The sequence below is a fragment of the Diceros bicornis genome, assembly GCF_020826845.1.
Source record: "Diceros bicornis minor isolate mBicDic1 chromosome 21 unlocalized genomic scaffold, mDicBic1.mat.cur SUPER_21_unloc_1, whole genome shotgun sequence".
Lineage (NCBI taxonomy): Eukaryota > Metazoa > Chordata > Mammalia > Perissodactyla > Rhinocerotidae > Diceros > Diceros bicornis.
In genome coordinates, this window is record NW_026690885.1 from 4,303,579 (window position 1) to 4,330,177 (window position 26,599).

Below are 26,599 nucleotides of genomic sequence, written 5' to 3' on the forward strand. Positions count from 1 at the left end.
GCAGCCGGGGCACCGGGACTTCCTCCCACGTGCGCGCCCTCGACGGGAAGTGATGTCACGGCGCCGCCGCCGCAGGGGAAGCCGGGAAGGAGGCTCTGGGCCGGGCTGGTTGTCGGATTCGGGGTTCTACGGCTGACCGGGTGGTGGGGGCTGCGGCTGGCCTCGCTTGCCGCGTTAGCTTTCAGTGGTGCCAGCCCTGAAGCCCGAGGTCGACCTCATGTGAGTCGCGGGGAATCCCGGGCTGCGCCGGCGTCTTGCTTCCCCAGCCCTCGGGTTCCACTGGGGCGGGATCCCCGTGCTCCGCAGGCGCCCGGGGAGGGAGGTCTTCCTTGCCAGTTTGATCACCTCCTTTTTCTCACCCATCTCAATTCAGAGTAGAATCAAAGCATCTAAACACACTCATTATTTCTATGTCCTGGTTTCTCCCGGTTTTGTGCCACAGTACGTACTTGGACTATGAAAAGGAATATTTTTAGGTATTTTACACGAATGATGGCTGGTTTGCGTAACTCCCTTTAGTTATAAAATGGGATCTAGCCGGCATTTAGCATCTAATTCAACCTTCCAGCTACATTTATGAGTATAAAATAATTGCTGATATCACTCTCCAGCATTTATTTGAGCGCTTACCACGTACTAAAGCTTTGGCTAAGGGATTATCTCATTTAATTGTCACGTGAACCTTCTGAGAGTGTTACATATTATCATCTTCATGTAACAGATGAGAAAGCCGAGCTGTAAAGGGGTTAAGTTACTTGCTTATTCATACTGCTGTGTTTCAGTCCAAGTCAAGATCATTTAATGCTCTGTCCTTACTAACAGGATGCTTTTATCCTTTATTTTCTGATGGCTTCAAATCCTTTTGTTAAGCATATACAAAGAGATCTGGAAGAAGAGAGATTTATGTCCATTTGTTCAAGCCTGGAAGCGTTTCTCCATGGAATCCCCTCTTGGCTTGACAAATCACGCTCAGTCCTAAAGGCTCACCTCAAGAGGCCTTTATGAAAGTATTTCTCCATGCTACCTGGTGTGCAAATATTTACTGCCCCTTCCTCTGTGGTCTGATGCCACTTTAAACTTCTTTAAACTGTTTAAACTGCTGGTGTGGAAATTAAGAGAAATGGTTAGCCCATGTTTTACTTAAGGACAGCCAGAACTATTCCGGAGTATTATGTCTATTGTGAAGTCCCTCATTTCTTCTGGAAACAGGCCCTCCTCATCAAGTATTTGGTTCCCCTAGGAGGTGCTGTGTTCTTGTAAGACCACACACAAGGTAGGTGATTGAACAGCTGGGCAAATTGGGCCATTGAGAGTCCTTGCCCAGCATTTTTGAACTGAGAACCATAGGAAGGTGGTAAGGCAGTCCCTCCCAGATAGCTGAAAGCTGAAAGAGAATGGGACTTGCTGCCAGTCCGCAGTGAGAGAAGCAGATTTAAGTCCCTGGTTCCAGTGGTTTTTGAGTACAGCTAAATCCCTCTTCCTGCAGTTTGGTTGGTAAACCTATTCTTTAATTCTATGAGCCAGTAAATTCTCCTTTTGTCCCACGCTAGTTTGGGACAAAACAATGGAGGCCAGAAGGCAGTAGGATAGCACATATAAAGTGCTGAAGGAAAAAACTCTTAACTAAGAATTCTATATTCAGGAAAGGTACTGTTCAAAAATGAAGAAAAAATAAAGACTTTGCCAGATAAACAAAAATTGAGAGAATTCATTGCTAGTAGACCTGATTTACAAGAAATACTAAAGAAAGTTCTTCAGGCTGAAAACAAGTGACCCCAGTAAAGGTAATTATACATATTTTTTATCCTTTCTATTCTTAACTGATTTAAAAACCAATTGTATAAAATAATATCACACAACATATCATGGCTTCAAACGCACAATTTAATATAAGTGTAATATATTTCCTAGTAACAGCCCAAAAGGAGGTGGATGGAAGCAAAGTTGCAATGAGCTAAGGAAATGACTGCAGATGGTAAAATGATAATTATAACAATGCAATGTTGAGTTTGTAACATTAACAGATATAATACATATAACAACAATACCAAAAAAAAAAAAAGGGAAAATGGGAATCAAGCTACATAGCAGTAAAGGTTCTACATATTACCCAAATTCAGCTAGTACAAATCTAAAGCTGATGAGACGTATATAGTAAACCCTAGAGCAATTACTTAAAAAAATTCCAAAAAAAAAAACTAAAAAACAGATCACTAATGAAATTAAAATGCTACATTAGAAAATACATATAGAAAACAAAAACTAAAATGGCAGATGTAAATCCAACTCTATCAGTAACATTAAATGTGAATAGATTGAACAATCAAAAGGGAAAGATTGTTAGATTGGATTTAAAAAAAACATGATCCAACTATATGTTGTCTACAGGAGACACACGAGAGTCACAGAGACAAAAACACTGAAAGTAAATGGATGGGGAAGAATATCATGCAAACAGCAACCACAAGAAAGCTGGAGTGGCTGCACTAACATCAGACAACACAGACTTTAAAACAAGAATACTAGAGACAGTGACATTTTATAATGATGAAATGGCCAATAGTTCAAGACATAACAAAAACATATATGCATCTATTAATGGAGCATTGAAATACATGAAACTTTTAATAGAAATGAAAACAGACAATTCAACAATAGTTGGAGACTTCAATACCCCACTTTCAATAATGTATAGAACAATTAGACAGAAGATCAACACGGAAATAGACGACTTGAACAACACTACAAACCAACCAGATCTAACAGACTTCTACAGAGCACTCCATCCAACAACAGAATATACATTCTCAAGTACATAGGGAACATTCTCCAGAACAGATCAAATGTTGGGCTATAGAACAAACCCCAATAAATTTAAAAGCATAAAAATAATACAAAGTATGTTCTCCAACCATAATAAAATAAAATTAGAAATCAATAGTAGGAATAAATTTGGCAAATTCATAAATATGTGGGAATTAAACAACACATTCATGAATAACCAATGAGTCGAAGAAGAAATCTAAAGGGAAATCAGAAAACGCTGGTTCTTTGAAGAGATCAACACAATTGACAAACCTCTGTCCAGTCTGACCAAGAAAAAGAGAGAAGATTCAAATTACTTGAATCAAAAACAAAAGAGAGAAAACAACACTAAGATATCACCTCACGCCCGTTAGAATGGCTATAATCACCAAGCCAAAAAACAACCAACACTGGAGAGGATGTGGAGAAACAGGAACCCTCGTACACAGCTGGTGGGAATGCAAACTGGTGCAGCCTCTATGGAGAATGGTATGGAGATTCCTAAAAGAATTAAAAATAGAGATGCCCTATGATCCAGCTGTCCCACTACTGGGAATCTATCCAACAAACCTGAAATCAACAATCCCAAGGGCCTTATGCACCCCTATGTTCATTGCAGCATTATTCACCATAGCCAAGAAGTGGAAGCAACCTAAGTGTCCCTCGACTGATGACTGGATCAAGAAAAGGTGGTATATATATACAATGGAATACTAGTCAGTCATAAAAAAAGACAAAATCGTCCCGTTTGCAACAACATGGATGGGCCTGGAGGGTATTATGTTAAATGAAGTAAGCCAGAAAGAGAAAGACAAACACTGTGTGATCTCACTCATATGTGGAATATAAACCAACACATGGACAGAGAAAACTGTATTGTGGTTACCAGGGGCAATGGGGGTGGGGGGTGGGCACAAGGGGTGAAGGGAGACATATATATGGTGATGGACAAACAAAAACGTACAACCCAAAATTTCACAATGTTGAAAACTATTAAAACATCAATAAAATAAAAAGACAAAACTGGAGGGGGGAAAAAAAAAAGAGAGGACAAGATTACCAACCTTACAGAAACAAAAAGGATTGTAAACAAATACTATGAATAATAGTACACAAATTAGATAACTTAGATGAAATACACAAATTACTAGAAAAACACAAACTACAAAAATGACTCAAGATAATCTGAATAAACCTATAATAAGTGAAGAGATTGAATCAGTAATCCACAAACTATGCACAAAGAAAAGCCCAGGCCTAAATGGTTTCACCGCTGAAATCTACCAAACACTAAAGGAAGAATTAATACCAATTCTTCCAAAAAAAAAAGAAGAGGAAGAAACACTTTCCAACAAATTTTATGGGGCTAATATTACCCCGATACCAAAATCAGACAAAGATGTCACAAGAAAGCAAAACTACAGGGGCCAGCCTGGTGGCGTAGAGATTAAGTTTGCACGCTCCACTGTGGCGGCCCAGGGTTCACAGGTTTGGATCCCAGGTATGGACTGATGTACCGCTTGTCAAGCCATGCTATGGCGGTGTGCCATATAAAAAAAATTAAATAGAGGAAGATGGGCACGGATGTTACCCCAGGGCCAATCTTCCTCCGCAAGAAGAGGAAGATTGGCAACGGATGTTAGCTCAGGGCTAAGCTTCCTCACCAAAAAAAAAAAGAAAACAAAACTGCAGACTAATATCTCTTCCGAACATGGATGTAAAAGTCCTCAACAAAATACTAGCAAACTGAATCTAGCAATATATAAAAAGAATTATACACCATGACCAAGTGGGATTTATCCTAGGGATGCAAAGTTGGTTTAACATCCAAAAATAATTAATGTAATACATCATACAAATAGAATGAAAAACAAAAAATCACAAGACCATCTCAGCAGATGTAGGAAAAAGCATTTGACAAAATCTAACACGGTTTCATGATTTAAAAAAAAACTCAATAAACTAGGAACAGAAGGGAAGTTCCTCAATATAAAGGCCATCTACAAAAAATCTCCAGTTAACATCATACTTAATGGTGACATACTGAATGGTTTCCCTTTAAGATTAGGAACAAGACAAAGATTTCCACTCTTGCCATTTCTATTCTAAATTGTAGCGGAGGTTCTAACCAGGGCAATTAGGCAAGAAAAAGAAATAAAAGGCATCTATATCGGAAAGGAGGAGGTAAAACTATCTCTATTTGCATGAAGTGATCCTGTATATAGAAAATCCTAAGGAATCTACCAAAAAACTATTAGAAGTAATAAATGAGTTCAGCAAGGTTGCAGGATACAAGATCAATATACAAAACCCAATTTAATTTCTATACATTTGCATTGAAAAACCCAAAAGTAAAATTAAGAAAACAATTCCATTCAGAATAGTATCCAAAACCAGGAATAAATTAACCAAAGAAATGCAAAACTCATACTCTGAAGTTGATTCTAAATTCATACGGAATTCTAAGGCAACAAGCTACAGCTAACAAAACAATTCTGAAAAAGAAGAATAAATAGTGTAAGACTCATACTTCCCAATTTCAAAAGTTACTACAAAGCAACAGTTGTCAAGACAGTGTGGTACTAGTACAAGGACAAACATACAGATCAATGGAACAGAACTGAAAGACCAGAAATAAACCTATACACCTATGGTCAACTGATTTTTCACAAGGGTGCCAATGGTGCTGTGACAATTGAATAGCTATATGCAAAAGAATGAAGTTAGACCCTAACCTTATCCCATAAGCAAAAGTTTACTCAAAATGGATCATACACTTAAATTTAAGAGCTAAAACTGTAAAACACTTAGAAGAACACACAGGCATAAATCTTCATGACCTTGTATTTGGCAATGGACTCAGATCTGACACCAAAAGCAGAAGCAACTAAATAAATGAATAAATAAGTTAAACTTCATCATCAAAATTAAGGAACATGAGAAATGTAAAGTTCCTGCTTTAAAATTGCATCAGGGGCAAGCAACTAATTCAAATGGAATGCAGTCATCTAAAGGACATCTTTTTAATGAGAAATGCTATTACTAAAGGAGACTTGGGCTGTTTTAAATGATATTTAGCCCAAAGCAACAAGGGAGGTATTTCAGCAGGTGACTGCTTCCATTCCCATCTATAAATTCTTCCCCAGTGACTCAGTGCCCTTGCCTGATCAGTATTTTATGTTGATGACAAATCTCGCACACAACTCACTTATCATTGCTTGAAAAACTTACAAGAAGTGCTACTGTTTAACAAAACTGAAAAAATACATTTTGTCCTTTATGGAAAATAAGGAAGAAAGTATCAGGAAAGGAAAGAATAATTTAGCCCAAATACTTGGTAATAAACAGGAATACAAAAACAAATAACCAGAAATTGCTAGTATATGTATCAGCCACCTCAGAAAGAAGAAACAGGCCACTTTATTTCCTTTAAGGCCTGACATTTTTCTCTCTGCCCTTTTCCGACACCCTCCATTGTGTGGTCTCTAAGCAGCCCTACTGCGAGCAGCTGTAGACGCTAATTCGTGGTTCACTGAGGTGTCAATTGAGTCTTAAACCAAGGAAACAACAGCTGCAAAACAATACTTGGCTCTGGTGCAAATATTTTCAAAGGTAGACTAAAGTTTCAACTGTTATTTTAGATAAACAAAACCCCAAACCATAACCTTCCATCAAGTCACAAAACAAAAGAACACGCGGCCGGAGTTTAACTCATTGCGTAGCGACATTTCTCATCTTGTTGCCGCTATTTTGACAGGCTTTCACGACTTTACCTTGACAAACGACTTCCTTCACTAGATGAAAAACTAGCTTCCGAAGCGATTTTGTTAGTTGTCTTTGTCTTGAATGTACCGCTGCCAATATTCAAACCTGTGAGAAGCACAAACATGGAGAGTGTCAGCCACCACGCAGCAACGAGTGAAGAAGAGGGCTCACAATAACTTTGGTGAAACAAATGTCAACAGGGGAAGATGCTGCTCAAGCCACAGAAGGCAGGGAGCTTCTGAGGCAAGGAACATGTTGATAGAACTCTGAAAGGAAGTGGAGTGTTTTCCGGTGATACTTAGAAGCCACAAAAAATAAAAAATAAAATCATTCGAAGAGCTCTATTCCAAATGACCACGATGCACATGTGAGCACATGGGTCTCTACTACAGCACCATGCACTGGATAATTCACCTTGTTATAACACATGGGCAGCAAGGGATCATCAAAATAATGGGTGCTGGGAACCAGGTCTCAGAAATAACTGACACCGCTGGATGACAGTTACCCACCCCACCCACCCTTAAGCCCTCTGCCAAATCCTCTGTTTTTCCATCTCCCAGGAGAGACTGAATCTCCATTGAAAACCATCAAGGCCACTCTTTAACCAGCCTGAAAAAGTTGATGGGGAAGATGCACAATCCACCTCTTTCCTGGAGCCAGGGGAACCAGACTGTTCCCATGATGCTATCAGCGTGCAGGGCAATCCTTGACCTCTGCCCCCTGGGTGACTTCAGCCTTGGATGTTTCTGCTTCAAGTCTGATTCTTAACTGGCATTCACCTGAGATCACGGATAGAGAGTGCATGGGTGTCTCTGCAAAAGGCATTTGCTGAGTTTCTATCCTGTAACCTGCTTGCCTGCATGTAACCTCTGCAGCCAAGCCATTCTCTTAACAATGTGTCCGTGCTCAGCCTGAAGAGGGCTTCCATGTGCTTAACAGCATAAGGCCTTTTCAGACATGGAAAGGAAGGCGCAAGGTGGCAGTGGCTTTCCTTAGTGACAGGTCCAGAGGCAGAGACCTAACACATCTGATGCAGAAAGTAACTGAAACATGCACTGCTTCTTCAATAGTCAGATTTGGGGTGGCTCCTGAGTTCAGGGTGCCCATCCTCACCACTACCTGTAACAGCAGTAGAGGGGTACGCTAACCACGGGGTACGTGGCTTCCATTTCCCTCCACCCTGCCAGCCTGCCTCCTGCTTCTCTTTGGAGCTCAGAGAAGTCCCCAGGATCAGAGTGAGAGCGAGAGAGTGAGAGTGAGAGTGAAAAGTATTGTGTGACCACACGTAAACTAAACGCCAGAGGCCGTATCTGACCTCAGAGACGGCTGACACCACCAGAAGGACTTTTATGATCCCAACGCAGGAAAATGTGGAATCTTGCAAAGCACATAGTGTAAATTTGAGTGTGGAGTGAGGGAACTGAATCTAGGGGTGCTTGATTATACAACCTATAAAGTATCACTTCACTTATGAATAAATTAATAAACAAATACATTAATCATTAGTATATTAATAGTACCATTTTTTTTGTGTGTGTGTGAGGAAGATGAGCCCTGAGCTAACATCCATGCTAATCCTCCTCTTTTTGCTGAGGAAAACCAGCTCTGAGCTAACATCTATTGCCAATCCTCCTCCTTTTTTTTTTCCCCAAAGCCCCAGTAGATAGTTGTATGTCATAGTTGCGCATCCTTCTACAGCATACATAGTTGCTGTATGTGGGATGCGGCCTCAGCATGGCTGGAGAAGTTGTGCGTCGGTATGTGCCCGGGATGTGAACCAGGCCGTCAGTAGCGGAGCGCGCGCACTTAACTGCTAAGCCATGAGGCTGGCCCCCAACATTTTTGATATACATCCAAGGGACTACAACTTATGTCAAATTTACTCATCCTCTGAACTTGTCCAATTAACTATCCATACAAAATAAACTTACCAAACACAGATTTGTGGAGTCACCTTCCAACCACGTGTGTCTGCTAACTGGCTGTAAGGCTCCGAGGGAGGTGCTACTCTCTTGTCGCCTCCTTTTGTAAAATGAGGGGGTTGGATAAATACTTTCTAAATCTCTCTGGATTCTAATTCTGTGACTCAAATGTGAAGAAAGTGGTGAAAAGCAAACGGTTAAGGGCTCACGAGTGCTACATCTTTCCAAAGTGATGAAGCCCTCCATCGGGGCAGAGGCCCTGCTTCATACCTCAGCCAACTACAATGTCTCACATTCGTGGAGTTCACATAACACCCAGCACCACCGCGGCCAGCAGTCGCCGAGGGCTGCTCTCTAACAGGCCCTGTGCTGGGCATTTCGCCTGCAGTGGCTCACTGAATCCTCAAAACAACCAAAATAACAGAATTTTGCAGCAACCAATTCTAACACTAATATTATCTAGGAAATAGCTCTCTGAAGACAGACAGCTAAGTCTAATGCACCATATGTCCCTCGAAAAAATGCCTGTCTGATATAGACATCTTTGAGACAATTGGGAAATCTGGATATGGCCTGGGAATTATGTGATGTTAAGAGATCACTGTTCATTCTGATGGGTGAAATTATGGAATGGTGGTTTATGTAAGGATAAGGAAGTGACTAAGCTGTACTTCCTTCTGTATGAATCCATTTATTTTCACAAAGGGAGCTGAAGTGACATACTAAAAAAAGGTGTAATAAAATAAAAACCAATGAAAATAAGAAAAATGCAATAAAGTATACGAAAACAAAGAAAATTACAATTAAAACAAAAATCCTAGATTGAAGGAACTACACTTAAGCTTAAAATTTAGCTTTACTGGGATTTACAGTCTTTTCATTTAAAAAACCCAAAGTTTTCCAACATTCTGGTGAGGGAAAATAGCCCAGGATGATGTTCCCCATTGATGATTAAGAAACTGGAAGATGTGGGAAAAGAAAGAATTTGGGGTGTCTCCTGTGGTACTTAGCGACAAGTTACTATCATGACATGCCAGGTATAATCCAAGGGCCTGTAAGGACCATCGCCATGCCAGGGCTGGCACATATCCAGGAGGGAAGACTCTTCCAAATTCTTGTTTGTTAAGGACTGAAAAAGTACTGGCTGATTCTGATCCAGTGATAGCTTATTACAAAGCAAACTCCAGAAACTTTCAAAGAATGACCACCCTTCCCTGAGCACAGCACTAGCTGCTGCCTTGGGTCACCTAGACACTGGCTGTGAGTGCTGAATCTGCTCACTTACCTGACAGTTGTGATGCAGAAGCATCTGCCTTTTGGAACCTGTCTTCAGTTTGATTTGTATTATCCTGAAGGGTAGACCACTTCAGCAACTGGTAGGCTTTTGTTTCTACAGATTTAAAAAAAGGCACAGATAACTGGATATCCACATGCAAAAGAATGAAGTTGGACCCTTACCTTATACCATACACAAAATCAACTCAAAAAGGGTTAAAGACTTAAACATAAGACTGAAAACTATTAAATTCCCAGAAGAAAACATAGGAGAAAAGCTTCAGGACATTGGTTTTGGCAACGATTTCTTGGATATGACACCAAAAGCACAGTCAACAAAATTAAAAATAGACACACAGGACTATCTCAAACTTAACTTTTGCATGTCAAAGGAAACAATCAACAGAGTGAAAAGGCAACCTACACAATGGGAGAAAATAACTGAAATCATATATTTGAAAAGGGGTTAATATCCAGAATATATAAGGAACTTCTACCACTCGACAACAATAACAAAAATCAAATAACCCGATTAAAAATGGGCAAAGTGCTTGAATAGACATTTCTCCATAAACAAATGGTCAATAAGCACATGAAAAGATGCTCAAAATCACTAATCACCAGGGAAACGTAAATCAAAACCACAATGAGATATCACCTCACACCCATCAGGATGGCCACTATCAAAAGAACAGAAAATCAGCGTTGTGGAGGATGTGGACAAATCGGAACTCTTGTGCACTGCTGGTGGGTGTAGCTATTAGGGAAAACAGTATGGAGCTTCCTCAACAAATTAAAAATAGAATTACTATATGATCCAGCAATCCACTCTGGGTATATATCCAAAAGAACTAAAAACAGGATCTCAAAGAGTTATTGGCACACCCTTGTTCATCACAGCATTTTCCACAATGGCCAAGAGGTGGAAGCAACCCAAATGTCCATCAATAGTTGAATGGATAAAGAAAATGTGGCATATACATACAACGGAATATTATGCAGCCTTTAAAAAGAAGGAAATCCTGTCACATACTACAGTGTGGATGAACCCTGAGGACCTTATACTAAGCGAAATAAGCCAGTCACAAGAGGCCAAGTACTGTATGATTCCACTCATGAAGTAACAAAAGTGGTCAAAATCATAGAAACAGAAAGTGGAAAGGTGGTTATTAAGGGCTGGGAAGAAGGGGGAGGGAGTATTAGTGTTTAGTGGGTATAGCGTTTCAGTATTGCAAGATGAAAAAGTTCTAGAGATCTGTTGCACAACACTGTGAATATACTTAACACTACTGAGCTGCACACTTAAAAACAGTTAAGATGGTAAATTTAAAGTTATGTATTTTTTTACCACAATTAAAATAAAAAGTAGAATTTGTCCATGACAATTCAGGTTTCTGCCTGTTGTCCCAGCATAATAATTAATAGAGTTGTCTTTTGTTAATCAAAAGTTTCCTAATTTAGACAATAAATTATATGGTGATGCTACTTAAGAGACATATGAACAAATGCAATGCAATGGCACAGTTTGGCTACTCATCAAAAAACATCAACTGAAAAGATATCTGCTTGGCTCCTGACTGAACACTGATTGGATATATGATATTGCTAAATTGTTATTAACTGCTTTAGGTGTGAAAAAAATACACAGAAACACTGAATTTTCTACTACCTAGAAACAAGGTTCTTGAATTCCTCCTACGATGTTAACACTTTTCAAATGCATGCAAATTAGTTTTTTGAACTGTCCCTTTTTAGAAACTCTGAAAACAAACAAACAAAAAACAATTTAGTTGAACCCAGGTTTCAAGACTCGAAGTCAAGTTGTATGAATTTATTTGAGGTGGCCAAATTCTAGTCATTATTTTGAGTGGGTCTGTGGATAGGTTCAACTCACAGTAAAATGGTTCCTCTCCAGTCCAGGCCTTGCAGAAGCGGCTACAGGAATGAATCAGAGGACACATAACTGACTGCCTTGGTTGCTCAGCTGCTCCTCTGCAGCTCTCGCTGCCCTGGGTCTCAGGCTTGCACATTTGAGTGTGGGGTCTCTGGGCTGAGTGAGGGGCGGGAAGGTCAGGAAGGGGAGGCGGCAGCAGGATGAGCTGGGGAGACCCCCCCGCTGAGAAAATCTAACCAGGCTCATCATAGGGACAGAGAAGAGCATCTGCAGGGAGCAAAGCCAGGTGCCCCAGAGGGGTCAGCAGCAGCCTGGGCACCCACAGGACACCCTTACCCTGCAGGACTGTTAAGAGTGTCTGCTGTAAGTTAAAGTGGGGAAGACTGTTGGGAAAAACAATAAATAATGATCACGTAAAGAACCTGAGAGACACAACTTTCCCATTACCTCAAGGCTCAAGGATGCCTGGATGCAACAGAGGCTGGAGAAATAGAGTTTTAGCACAGACATAACAAAACAGCATCCATGTCCACATCTCCAACGTGGCCACAAACAAAAGGACTCCTGCTGTCAGCACCGGAGGCTGGCAATCACTGCTTTCCTGCTTTTGCTGGTTCAATTTAAGAACTTAACCATGAGCCCCTTATTACTGGATTAAAACTACCGTCACACTGACGAATACAAATGTAACTTATCTTGCCCTACTGAGAATCAATCAAGATAAAAATAAGTACTTAAAATGAGCATCATATTTTGAAATATTAAATGCTATATAGTTAAAATATGTACAGATCAGGGACTCAACTCTGAAAATAATAAATCCTAAGGCAACACTTTTTAACATTGCTGGATTGTGATATTAGTTGGGCAAACCTGAACTAGTATTTTGACAAATTTAATAAAGAAAACACCAGATGTCATGCATGCAGAAGGGGAAAGTACTGTTTTGCATAACTTCTGTATATGTGTTGGGTACTGGCCTAGGACAGAAAGTGTTTCTTGCTGTAGATTAGTCCCACTGTCCTAGGACAGCATCATAACACTCTCCTGTCAGTCCTACTACCTATATTACTTCAGATTTGTGGTAAGGTACTTTTGGGAGAGGAGAAGTATCAATAAAATCAAAGAATTCTAAAAAGGTAAGGAATCACTGTAAAAGAGGTAAAAATGTTCTGTTTTGTTTTTATTCTATAAAGATCAACCAAAAAGTTTTTCAGCTTTTAGGATACAAGTCCAGATCATAATGACCATATGCTATTTCTGCACTCAATTATACTGACTTGGTCAAGGAAAAGAGAGCAAAGATAAAAGTTAAAAAAAAAAAGAATAGGAAAAGAAAAAAAGAGTAGCTTCTTGGTAAACAAAGGCTCCTGGCAGCTGGAAGCTGGAGTTAGGCTTTCCTCTCATCTATTGTTGTGAGGTAAATCATCTGACTCCAGTGAGCTGGCTCTCCTGCTCCTCAGAAAACACGTGCCTTTTATTTTTAGGAGAAGATTTTCGTGAAAAATATAAAGCTAGTAGTTGTGAGTTAATTTCACATTTGGGAGGATTAAGTATTCTGTCCAAATATAGGACAGTACGGATATTATCACTGGTCTGAGTCTAGCAAAGGAGGAATGTGAAGTGAATTCACATTAGCAGCAAGGGACCATTTTACCACTCTGGAAAAGAAAGGCCATTTCCATGTTCCACACACTTTCCATTCTGGTTTCCTTCTCTTCCTTCCTCTTATTCTTTTTTTTTAATTGAAGTATAATCGACATACAGCATTATATTAGTTTCAGGTATGCAACATAATGATCCAATATTTGTACATATTGTGAAATGATCACCACAGTTAGTTAACATCAGTCACCATACATAGTTACAAAGTTTCTTTTCTTGTGGGTGAGGAATTGTAGGATCTACCCTTCCCTTGCTTCTTGAAGGACTTGGACTCTGTAACTGGCCTTTCCCTTCAAGGCTGCCCTGAGTCTGCTTTCAACCGTACACAGTTTTGGAGGGATGTAGCTTGTCTCTCCAGTCTCGTTCTCCCAGAGCCCACCCCGCTTCCCAGCCATAGCTCCTTACTGGTATTTGATCTTTAAACCTTCTGTAGCCCTTCTCTAAGCGGAAAGTCAGTGAAGCTCACCTGGACAATTTTTATCTGGGACATAGCCGCCCTGACCTAAGTAATAGAGGGTTGGCAAAATCAAGCTGAGGACTGCTGGGCACATGGCCTGCTCCCATCCCCGATGCATGCTTCCTCGTGTGGTTTAAGGGCAAAGTGAAGTTTAAAAGGTGAAAGGATTAAGTGTATTCACTTGGAGGAAGAAACACTAACTGAGGCAGGACCAAGACACCAAACCAGCCAGAGGGGTTGGAGCAGGCGGCAGGTGCTGCTGTCTAACAGGAGGTCTGTGTCGGGCAGCAGATGCTCAGAGCTGTGGTCATTCTCCCATGGCATGTATCACACCCTCAGTCACCCCTGTTTTAGTCAGAAGAGCTGCACAAAACATTTGAAGGACTGGGAAACAACCCAAAAAGGAAAAACAAAATTAAGGTTTGGTTAAAAAATAACAATGAGAGGATAAAGGCTACATAGCCTGCGTAGAAACAAGGGAAGAAGGGTTTAAGAACAGAAATCGCATAGATTGGACAAGGCAGGATTATAAATGCAGATGCTCTGGGGCCAAGCAGGTAGCACAGAGAAGTGAGTCTGGCCAGCTGGAGAGCACATGCCTGGCCAGGGGGACAGCTGTTCTCCGGCTACAGCCAACTGCTGCCAGGTGGGAAAGGGGGCCTAGTCTTGCCAGACTCCTGCCTTTCTTAAAAAAAAAAATACAACACTGCACAGGCCAAACAGAACACACTGGAAACCTCGAAACTAGACGGTGGTGAGCAATTTTTTCTGTGTTCCCTAAAAGTGGCACAAGAACACTCAGAGAAAAACTTCAGCCAAGGGATATAAGCTGGATGTTAGCAAAAGCTTTCCTAGTTGACAGAGCTGAGAGACCCGGAACACACTATCAAGGCAGGCTGCAACAGCTGTGTGGAGGTTTTTAAGTAGCTGTTTGTATCCAATAGACCAGGTTTCAGACTCTTTGGAGGCAAGAGTCTACGTCTTGCTAGGGGCACTCGAACAATTCAGACCTCCTCCTGGAAAAGCCTAGAGGTCTTGGCCAGGACGCCAACTTCATAAGTCAAGGAGGCAAAGCTACGGGCGTGAAGTTTCTGGTAACTCAGGCCCAGGCTTTCCTAGAAGGAAGAAGGATAGTGAAGAATCAAGCAGTTCAAAGCTGCACTGTATTGCCCTGCAGATTTATAGTTACGAAAAGAATGAATGAACAAAAGAGCAAAAGTAACAAGTCTAGGGTTCAAATCAGCCTGCTATAGACAAGTGGGGGCCAAGTTCCTCCAGTTCCAAGGAGAAAAGACTTGAGTCTTCTCAACTGCAAGTAAACCCTAGTCTGCAAATTCGAGGACTAGGTAGCCCCTTAAGGCTTTACTTTCCAGCCTGTGACTGAGAACTCCAGAGAAACATTTCCGCTCATTAGTCATGTCAAACTCTCAGAAAATTATTGAGAAGTGCGTATAATTAGATAAAACAAATATTTCTAAAGAATACAATCATTGTCAATTAGATTGTTCTGGTACACACAGAAACAAATATATATATATGCTCAAGCTTTCAGTTCTGGATCTCTCAGTCAAGCATCTATTATACACTCAAATCTGTGTCAAGATTTAATTTAAAAAGTAGAAAATATTGCAATTTAAAACATAAAATAAAGGAGTCCAGGGGGTTAAAATCCATCCTTGGCTATTAATTCCAGACTGATGACACAAAGAGATAAATATGTTTTTCCCTACTTTGTTACATAAGCCAGCCAAATCCAATCATCTATCTTCCCACAAAGTGGTGAAGAATCACTGAGATTTTTTTTTTTTTTTTTTGATATGCATTTCGTGTCTAGAAAACGGAAACAGCCAGAGAAGGAAAGCGAAAACATGCTGAATAAAGGGAGATAGGAGAGAGATGATGTTGAGGAGGGAAGAAAGAAAAAGCCTCAACTTCTTATCTTTTATTCTCTTTTATATGCAAATGTACACCTGCTAAAATACTTCTAAATCTAGAAAGAAAAAGAAAAAGAAAATATCTGATGAACAAGTGCTTTTAACAACTCATTACAAGAACCAGAGAGAGGCAGGGTTCACCAGCCTCTAGGGGTGTCTCCAGGCAGAGAATCTGCCTCTGGCTTGTGCAGAAATCCCTAATGAAAGAAAGAAAAGTTGGGCCCGGAAAAGGAGTAACAAAGGGAGATGCAAACAATACCATCACTACAAATAGAAAAACAACCTTGAACCAACAAAGAACTGGGCATCTTTGAGTAAGGAAGGGGAATTACTATTCCTATAGGAAGTATGTAGAAATTTAAAAATTAAATTTGAAAAGTATTTTCTGTCCACTGAGTTTCCCAGTGCTGTTACTTTTCACATATTTCTACACCCATGCAAATTTTTTTCCACACTGTTACTAGATGTGTTGCTGATGCAGCAAACATAGTCATTTTTGTAAAATAAAATAAAAATTGTGACATATATTTCTAAAATTAATTCTAAAGATAAATATTATCACTGAAAATCCAGAAGTCATTTGTCTAGTAATCTGCTCAAATGAAAACAAGAAAATATTAGGATATGGGTGCCTTCACAATTCTGAAAATACAGAAAACTCATCTATATTTGGGATTTTTTTAAAAGGCCATAAGTCAATGTGAACCTGAGATACATAGGTTGGATCCATGACCAGAATCACTTTTCATGTCCAGACTTTCTGCAATAAACTCCACTCCCCCAGTGTTGTGGGCCTGTAAATCTATTGCCAAGGTTTCTCTGTGCTCTCAGAGACTGCTGATGTACAGAGAAGAGAAACTCCTACTTCACATGAGTTGCCTGGAGCTGCTTCAGAAAATAAATATTTAGGGGCCAGCCCTATGGCATAGTGGTTAAGTTCGGCATGCTCCGCTTGGGCAGACTGGGTTCGCAGGCTCGGATCCTGGATACCAACCTATACAACTTGTCAGCCATGCTGTGGCGGCGACCCACATGCAAAATAGAGGAAGACTGGCACAGATGTTAGCCTAGGGCTAGCCTTCCTCAAGCAAAAACAAGAGGAAGATTGGCAACAGATGTTAGCTCAGGGTGAATCTTCCTCAGTTAAAAAAAAAAATTTACATCACATTCTTAATTTCTACGGAGTAATTCAACAATTACACTTGAAAATAAATGTCAGGCTTGTAACTGGACTTTAACGAATGTTCCAAAACTGAACTGAACAGTCCTGCTGGTATTACTTTATATGTAAATTTATAACCATAGTGCCTGCCACTTAACATTGTTCAGCCATGGGAGGGGAATTTTTAACTCTCCAAGTCATGCAATCTTGAACTTTTCAAAGATTGAGTAATCTCGATCAGGAAGCTATATTTTATTGGCATAATTAAATATTTTTAAAAACAATATTTTTAGCAATTTGCATTCAATGATTTATATAATGAGAAGAATCAGAAATAAAGACAATAATATTATCATTAGCATTATAGTAGGGTCAGGAATAATCAATGTATAAGATGAACTAGATGTTAGAAATGTAAAATATGAAGAAATCTCTCTTCACCCCCTACAGTGGGTTGAATGATGTCTCCCCTAAAATTCATGTCCACCCAGAACCTCAGAATGTGACCTTATTTGGAAATAGGTTCTTTGCAGATGTAATCAGTTAAGGATCTCAAGATGAAATCATCCTAGATTTGTGGTGGGCCCTAAATCCAATGACAGGTATCCTGACAGGAAGAGTGGACACAGAGACAGGAAAGAAGGTGATGTGAAGATGGAGGCAGAGGCTGACGTCAAGCTGTCACAAACTGAGAGCCACCAGAAGCTGGAACAGGCAAGGAAGTCTTCTCCCCTAGAGCCTTCAGGAGCACGGCACTGCTGGCCTTTGGTTTAGACTTCTAGCATCCAGAACTGGGAGAGAATACATTTCTGTTGTTTTAAGTTTGTGGTACTTTGTTACAACAGCCCTAGGAAAATAATACACTTCCTGATCCTCGATTTTATTAAAATATCTGAAGCCCAACCTCTTCTCTCCCCACTTGAGTCTCTTGTATAAAATGAAAGTGTTTCACAACATGACCTACAAAGGCTCTTTCAGCTTTGAGACCCCCTGCTCCATGGTTCTCAAACCTGGGGAGTCACCTGGGGGTGTTATAAAAGACTGATGCCTGAGCCCCACCCCTAGAGGTTCTGATGTAACTGGTCAAGGGTGTGGCTGGGGCATAGGTATCCACCCAGGATTCTACTGTCAACGACCAAGGAGAATTTCTCTAGGCATTTATGAATTAATTTCCTTGAATGCAGGAGCAACCAATCGAAAACACTCTTCAGAAAGGTGCCTTTCATTCTTTACTGACCATATTAAACAAACACCACCGCCCTGCAATGTCATGAGTGAAGACGCTTTGCTGTAGCAGCAAAGGGGAAGCCCCAGCAGCCTGACATCTACCACAGAGACAGGGCCACAGGGACTGCAATGGACAATCCAGCAGCATGAGATGGTTCCCCTGGTTTTGCACGAGTTGGGGCTCCCAGGCTTGGCAGGTAACACGTCTTGCCTGATTCTCGTGCATTTCTGGGACAGGACAGGTGAGACACATTCTTAGTAAAGTCTCCTTAGTGCAGTGTTACGCCACTGTACTCTGGCGTCCAACGTTGTCACCACAGTCTTCTCTCCCAGGGTAAATCCAGTCACCAATGACAACCTGGCTATTGTATGTTCCCAGCCTTTTCCAATTTGATGTAAAACTCAAGCAATAACGTTTTGAGAAGCACTGCCCAGAACCCCAAGTGGCTGACCTCCCTCACAGCTTCTAAATGGACATACCTTAGTATGACATTGAATATTTCAGCTTGCCAAAGAGTATCAGTGAGAAATGGCACTGTCAGGCAACCACTTTCAACACAGCTTGACCGAGAGAATTGGAGTCAAAAGAATGAGAGGCTGAATGGACATTCTTAGAGGCTTAATCCTCTTGAGATAAAAGCTGAGAGCTCTTTTCACACGGAGCTTAAGGAGATGAGTTTGCCAGGATGGGCACGTGGGGTGGGGAAAGTATTGGTAGAGTGACTGAGTGAAAGAGACAGCGTTCTGGCCTGAATCAGCAAGCATTTAAGGAAACTCCTTAATCTTTGGATTCCAACTCGTTTTTATTCATTCGTTTGACAAACTGAGTGCCCACTGTGTTGTGTGCCAGATACTGTGTCAGGTGATGGGTTTTTATGACATTTAGCATAACCTGTGTCACTTGCTAAAACTAAAACTCACTTCACTCTCAGAGGTAAATTCAGTATGAATACAAATAAAATTGCCAACGTGGGAAATTTCACTTGGGGGTATAAGTAGTTCAGATGAGATTTTCTCTCATAATCTAGATAAGCATCGCTTTAATCCTGGTCTAAGTGTTCCAGGGAAACACTGACCTGAATATTCTAGTACTGCACGTGTACTCAGGCTCGCCCTGCTTTATAAAGGGCATACACACCTCTTGGTAAAATCCATACTCGGAAATCCTTGCAAGTGCCCACCTCTCTAGGCCTAACACAAGAGAAAGGAAAGGTATAGCTTCGCTCATCATCACTCGCAAAGCATCCTTGTGGAGCTCATCTTTTGTGATGATATACACTGATGTTTAATTAATCCAGACACCTTGATGCAGTTGCCTCTCTTGTAAAACGAAAGCAGCAGGCTGGTGGAACAGAAGGAGTTCAGGGATTAAATCCTGAAGTTTGAGTTCGATTCAAGATCCAACACACTAGCTATATGGCCTTGAGCAGGACTCAACCTTCCTAAGTTTCTGTTGGACTGACTGTAGAATCAGTCCCTAATGTTTACCCCACAGGGCTGTTGTGAGGATCAGAGATGATGAAAACTTAGGGAGGGCAAGGACCCAGTCTTATTCCCAGGACTTAGCCAAAGTAAAGGTGTAATATACATGCAAATGATATACTATCTATTATAGGGAGAAAACCACACATTCATAGACATCAAAATTATTCTTTCATTTCTACCTTAATTCTTCAGTGTGATCAACCAGACTAATAAAAGGGGTAGATTGTGTTAACAACAACAGATCATACAGGCTGTGGGAATACTTATTCTGGTTGTGTGTGTGGGTCTGTGTACGGGAGGGTTTCTATGTAAATCTTAGCACAGATTGCAGGAGCTCAAGTTATGAAACCAACACTCTGCAAATGATTAACAAAGCAGATGCCTTCAGAGTGACAGCAAACTCTTTAAGGATGAGCCCCTCTGCCAAGGAGACCTATGTTTGGAAGTGATAAGCAAATAAGAAAGGGAAATAAAGAAATGAGAATATTGGCACATTTGATTTCTTTCATATGGAATGAGAATCACAGTCTCTTAGCATTAGAAGGAATGTCAGTTCCAGAAACAAGAATTCCTTCCACAGTGTCCCTCTAGAGAGTAGGTTCCTGCCATGGTTCAAGCACCCAGCACAGAATCTTATACCTGGAAGACACTCAGCTTGGTTTTGCCTCAAAGAAGAGCTAGAGAGTTCTTCCATTACTGAGCTGTGAATTCCTTCCCTGTACCACTCACACACAGAGCCCCCTGAGTTAGACTCTAAAATTATGCTTGATCAATGTTCTGTCTTGTATGTGGAGGCCTCGCAAATATTTAAAGATAGCTTTTGTACCCTTCTCAGGTTAAACTTCCCCAGGGCCCTCATCATTCTGAAAGTGGTCTAACTTCAGAGCTTCCCCTCCATTCTGCCCAAACTCCTGGTGCCTGCCTGGGTTCACTTCGGTGTCTTTCTGTACTACATCTCCTCTGAGACGGCTGTAAAGCAAATAGTCACGCAGAAGGACCCACACTAAAGAAGAGCACTTCTGGACTGTCCAAACTCACTACTGGAACATGCTGGTCGTCAATTCGTCAATTCAGGAAGCAGCTTTAACAAGTAACTTTCAATCATAACATCAACTGGGTTTAGTTACACTAAAGTAGCCAAAGCTTCATTATAAAGCAATCTCATCCACAAGGGAGATTCCCACAAAAAGGACTCATGGGAAAACGTTGACGATAATTTTAGGGTATTAAGAATACTGGTGCCCTGAGGAAATGAACAGACACTTCTCCAAGGAAGATATACAGATGGCCAATAGGCACATGAAAAGATGCTCAACATCACTAATCATCAGGGAAATGCAAATCAAAACAACACTAAGATACCACCTCACGCCCGTTAGAATGGCTATAATCACCAAGACAAAAAACAACAAATGTTGGAGAGGATGTGGAGAAACAGGAACCCTCATACACAGCTGGTGGGAATGCAAATTGGTGCAGCCTCTATGGAAAACGGTATGGAGATTCCTCAAAGAATTAAAAATAGAGATGCCCTATGATCCAACCATCCCACTACTGGGAATCTATCCAACGCACCTGAAATCAACAATCCAAAGAGGCTTATGCACCCCTATGTTCATTGCAGCATTATTCACCATAGCCAAGAAGTGGAAGCAACCTAAGTGTCCCTCGACTGACGATTGGATTAAGAAAATGTGGTATATATATACAATGGAATACTACTCAGCCATAAAAAAAGACAAAATCGTCCCATTTGCAACAACATGGATGGGCCTGGAGCGTATTATGTTAAGTGAAATAAGCCAGAAAGAGAAAGACAAACACTGTATGATCTCACTCATATGTGGAATATAAACCAACACATGGACAGAGAAAACTGGACTGTGGTTACCCGGGAAGTGGGGGTGGGGGGTGGGCACAAGGGGTGAAGGGAGTCATATATGGGGTGATGGACAAACAAAAATGTACAACCCAAAATTTCACAATGTTAGAAACCATTAAAATATCAATAAAAATCAAAAAAAAAAAAAAAAAAAAAGAATACTGGTGCCCTCATTAGACTCAAGGTTTTAAAAAACATTCTGTGTATATTTCCCAAAACATGTTCCACAGAATATTAATTCTGTTGGCTGTTCATAGGAAGGATTCCATTTTCAAATAGAAGATAATTATTTGAAACTTTAAGTTCACACCTTTAAATGGGTCATTTACTGAAAGTCTAAAAGTTTTCAACGTGCTCCCGTGCACTGTGCATGTTGCAGAGGGAGACAGCGATTATGCGGGATTTGGTCAGAGAATGTGTATTCCCTGAAGCATTTTCGGGGTGGAGCCTGCACAGAACACGCTTGGGGAAACGCTGCATCCGCCCATCCACACCGTGAGGCAGCACAGCAGGGGAGGACTGTCGCCTGGGAACCGTGTGCCCTGCAACACCCTCACCTGTGAGCCTGTAAGAGTTATGGCACATAGTCACTCACAGGCAGAGATGCTGGGCCTTGACCAGTGAGATCCCCAGGAGCCACTGCACCAGGTTGTTGTGATTCTTCTCTAAGGGTTTCTTCATGGGACTAATTAGAAGTTCCAAAAATATCATGCAACTCTCCTCAAGATTCCTTTTTGATAGGGTAAATATCCTTCTGGATTCAAATCATCAATTGAGTTCTTAAGTGGAAATTTCTTGCAGAAACTAATTTAGCGGTACCACTGGGAAGCACTGTCTAGGAGGAATTATGGCAGCACAGGGCTTGGGCGAGTCTTGGTTCCAAGTGGCTACCGCAATTCAGGAGGTGGTGTTCAGATGCCTTTCCAAGACTCGTCTCAGGATTATGCTTTCTGTGGCACTGCACCCCCAGCCCCCTGCTTCTTTTCCTCTTTGAGTTTGCTTTGTGAGATTCCTTTTAACTAGATGGCATTGGTTTGAAAAACTGGGGACTGTGGGGCCAGTGCAGAAGATCAATACTACTACTAACATTCACATGAATATTATTATTATAAATCGCAGCTTACATGTATTGAGTGTGTAGTACACGCCTGGCACTTGCACATACACGATCTCATGTAAACTTTAAGACCATCTTGCCAGGTGGTATGTCTGCTTTCCCAGTACAGAGGCTCAGAGAGGTGGAGAAATAGAGCAGGGAGTAAAATGCTGACACTGACGGCTGATGCCAAAGCCCAGGCTCAATTGCAACATCCCCTCAACCCTGAGAACAGCCTCTGGAATATTCCTTTTCTTTGGAATATTCTAGAAGGAATGCAGCCCATAAAACAGGAAAGTCTCAATAAAACTATTATAAAGGGGGAGGCAGAGTCTATCTTTTTTTTTTTTCTTTGTGAGGAAGCTCAGCCCTGAGCTAACATCCCATGCCAATCCTCCTCTTTTTTTTGCTGAGGAAGATTGGCCCTGAGCTAACTTCCATGCCCATCTTCCTCTACTTTATATGGGATGCTGCCACAGCATGGCTTGACAAGCAGTGCGTCGGTACACTCCCGGGATCTGAACCTGAGAACCCTGGGCTGCCACAGCGGAGCGCGCGTACTTAACCACTTGCGCCACTGGGCTGGCCCCAGACTCTATCTTAAATCAAACTATATACCTGCTTTACTCTACCAAGGCCAAATCTCCAATAATTATGCCAAAGACACAAAGATTTAATAAAGAGATAATGGTCAAGAACTTAGAGATTAATACAATGTTATATGTCAATTATATCTCAATTTAAAAAACTGGGGAAAAAAGAACTTAAAGAGCAAAGTAGTTTCAATCACAGACATGACAACAGCATTAAAGAGTCAAGGCACATGAGGCCCTCAAACATTAATTTCATGGGAAGTCCAGCGGGTGGGGAGCAAAGAAGAAAGAGAGTATGGTGGCGAGGACAGAATGGAAATGCTCAAAGTAAATGGCTTTGAAAGTTTATTTTTATATCTCCCAAGTTATTTTATATGTCTAAAACTTTGGCATGCAACAGGCACAAAGGATTTTTTTCTTTCTTTCTTTTTTTTTTTTTTTGGTGAGGAAGATTGGCCCTGAGCTAACATCTGTTGCCAATCTTCCTCTTTTTGTTTGAGGAAGATTGTCTCTGAGCTCACATCTTTCTCAATCTTCCTCTATTTTGTATGTAGGATGCCTCCATAGCATGGCTTGATGAGCAGGGTGTAGGTCCGCGCCCAGGATCTTAACCCATGAACCCCGGGCCGCCAAAGCAGAGCGTGCAAACTTAACCACTACGCCACCGGGCTGGCCCCACAAAGCATTTTTTTAAAACTGCCAACTATTAATTGACTGATGGTAGGTTGTTGGAATTAAAATTTCTTTAAAAATCTTAATGGTAAATAGCCCTTATTATTTCTAGGCACATCACACCTCTTTCTACAAGAAAAAAAGAAAGATTTGAAACTCCAGTACTTAACTATCTCTTCTCTTATAAAGAAAGTCTATGAGAAAATAACGTTTGCACTAATTTTGAGGACAGTCATCTGCTCACAGCAGGGAATGACTGGAAAGAATACTGAAAAGAGAAGCAAGAATGGGCAACGAGATCACTTCCTGGTTTCTCTCCAATAAGTCTTTATAATTTTAACTGAAATAAATTCAGAGGTCATTAGATACTTCTGCATTCAAAGATAAATGCAAGAGAAAAGTCTCCAAATGACTTCTTGATTATCTGCAATTTGGGATCATCTACACTTCTACTAACAAAAAAATAAAGAGGGAACGCTACCAGAGTTTTCTCAAAATGAAGAATAAAAATGCAATAAACATATCACTGGGAAAATGTTTAAAAGAAAAGAAAACCTCTGTATTTCGGAATGAAATATTATCTGATGCAGAATATATACAATAATTGCTCTACTATAAACTCTTTTTTCAAAACCAGAGTTCATCACAGAAACATGAGTTTAAAAAATTAATCATCAGGCTATGAATTGTATTGTCATAAAAGAAAGCTATTCTTTTCCGCTTATAAACAACAAAACGACCACATATGCAGATGCATGCCTCAGTACCGCAGTGCAGTGGTGTGGTTACTTGTATAAATATTTAAAGTCAGACCTTTGAATTTATAATGAAGTAGTGTACCACTTTACAAAATAAGATCCTAGTAAATTTAGACGTATGACAAATAGAACTCTGTTCAGAATACTCATTGCTGCTGTTGATATTCTAAAACTAAAAATGTAATGATATTCAGATTCCAGCTAAACAAGCGTAATACATGTGCAGAAATCTTAATAGGTCTTGATGAAACGTTACTGCTAAAATTTTTAAATTATCACATGGGCTTTGTAACTGAGGCACAAGCAAGCTTCTTGTCTGGCATTTTTTTTTTCCTGCTCTTATTTTAATGAGACACATTCAATTATCACAGGAAAGAAAAGAGTAAAATCAGAAACAGCTGTAGTTGGCCACACAATGACTGGTGTTCCCCATGGAGACTGACCTTGTCACACAGACGCAGGTGCTGAAAGGCTATGTGATGGGGTGCTCACACGTGGAACTGTGTAACATGATCATGAAGAATTCAATAGGCATGGTTATTTTCCACCTCAGTTTCTGCTAATGTAAGCACACACGTCATGCTCTTACAATTAATCGCCCCCTCCAGCACGTAGTAGTTGAATATACTTGCTCTTAGCAGAGTCCACACACCACTAACTAAGAATGTTCTGATTATAAAACAAGGTTGAATCCTGTGTTTGAAACTCTTAGGCAACCATAACTTTACCTGTGATTGGAATCTTTGCTGCCATGCTCTCTTCCTTGCTCTCGTCTCCGCAGCCACTTGAAACGTCTAAAAATCAAACACACGATAATAAAAGTGTATTTCAAGGTTATATTGACGGAATAGGCCTTTGCTTTTTTTTTTTCTTAACTGCCATTCCTTTTATTTTCACTGCTTCCCCACCTCCTTTCTTTGCTTAGTTTATTTCTTGTCTGAAATAGTACTGTTCCTAAAAAGAAACCTATTCTAAAACTAAGGTATCTCTATGTTGCTTTCATGCAAAATGATTTAGCCTGACATCTATCAAATTTGGGGCTTAAAACAAGCGAGCCTCAAATCCTGTGCATGTGTATCAACTTCTGAATATATCCTGAGCAACTCATAGCTCTCTTGGGAATACATTATAGCGGTTTATTGGCATGTCTTAACAATAACGTTAAAATAATCACAATTTTCAGGCCGGCCCCGGGGCTTAGCGGTTAAGTGCGCGCGCTCCGCTGCTGGCGGCCCGGGTTCGGATTCTGGGCGCGCACCGACGCACCGCTTCTCCGGCCATGCTGAGGCCGCGTCCCACATACAGCAACTAGAAGGCTGTGCAGCTATGACATACAACTATCTACTGGGGCTTTGGGGGGAAGAAAATAAATAAATAAAATCTTTAAAAAAAATAATAATCACAATTTCTGGATACTAAAAATTGGTTATTAAGTTTTGGGGGGCATAAACTCTGATTCTTGATCATCTGTTTAAACTTGTAAAAGGTTCTAATATAATTAAAAAGAATGTTTACCAATTATGAGTAAATTCTATTAAGTGATATCAAAAATTTCACAGTACTCTATGTGAAGTACTTGATGGACTCATTTTCATAGAATCATCTTCATCTTTGTGGGATGATAATAATTATCTACTGCCAAGTGCTGTTAGTTCTGTTAAGATTTCAATTTATAAAAACTTATTTTATTGGAAATTCAGCAGGACAGCAGATCTACAATTAGGTTTCCTATTCCTGTTAGACTAAATGAAAACATATATTTATTGGAAGGTGGTATAAAACAAATAACATATTATACATATTAAAATTAGAAGTGTTCTTGAGTCTGCTTTATTTTATAGGTACACCTTGAGAAAGGGTGTTTGCGTTGACTCTGAATGCGTTTTTGCTGTGGACAGACCCTTTAACAACAGTTACCTTGTTCCCTTGTAAGAACACTGTTGAGCCATAGAGTGGGTTTCGCTTCCTTTATTCCACTACTGTCATTCAGAATAGATGGCAAGC

The 26,599-nt window shown here is 40.5% G+C and overlaps 1 pseudogene; it reads right to left on the reverse strand.

The window, feature by feature from the left end:
* Positions 1 to 6,565: 6,565 nt before the first annotated feature.
* LOC131401893 (centrosomal protein kizuna-like) overlaps positions 6,566 to 26,599 on the reverse strand; it is a 67,586-nt pseudogene continuing 47,552 nt past the window's right edge.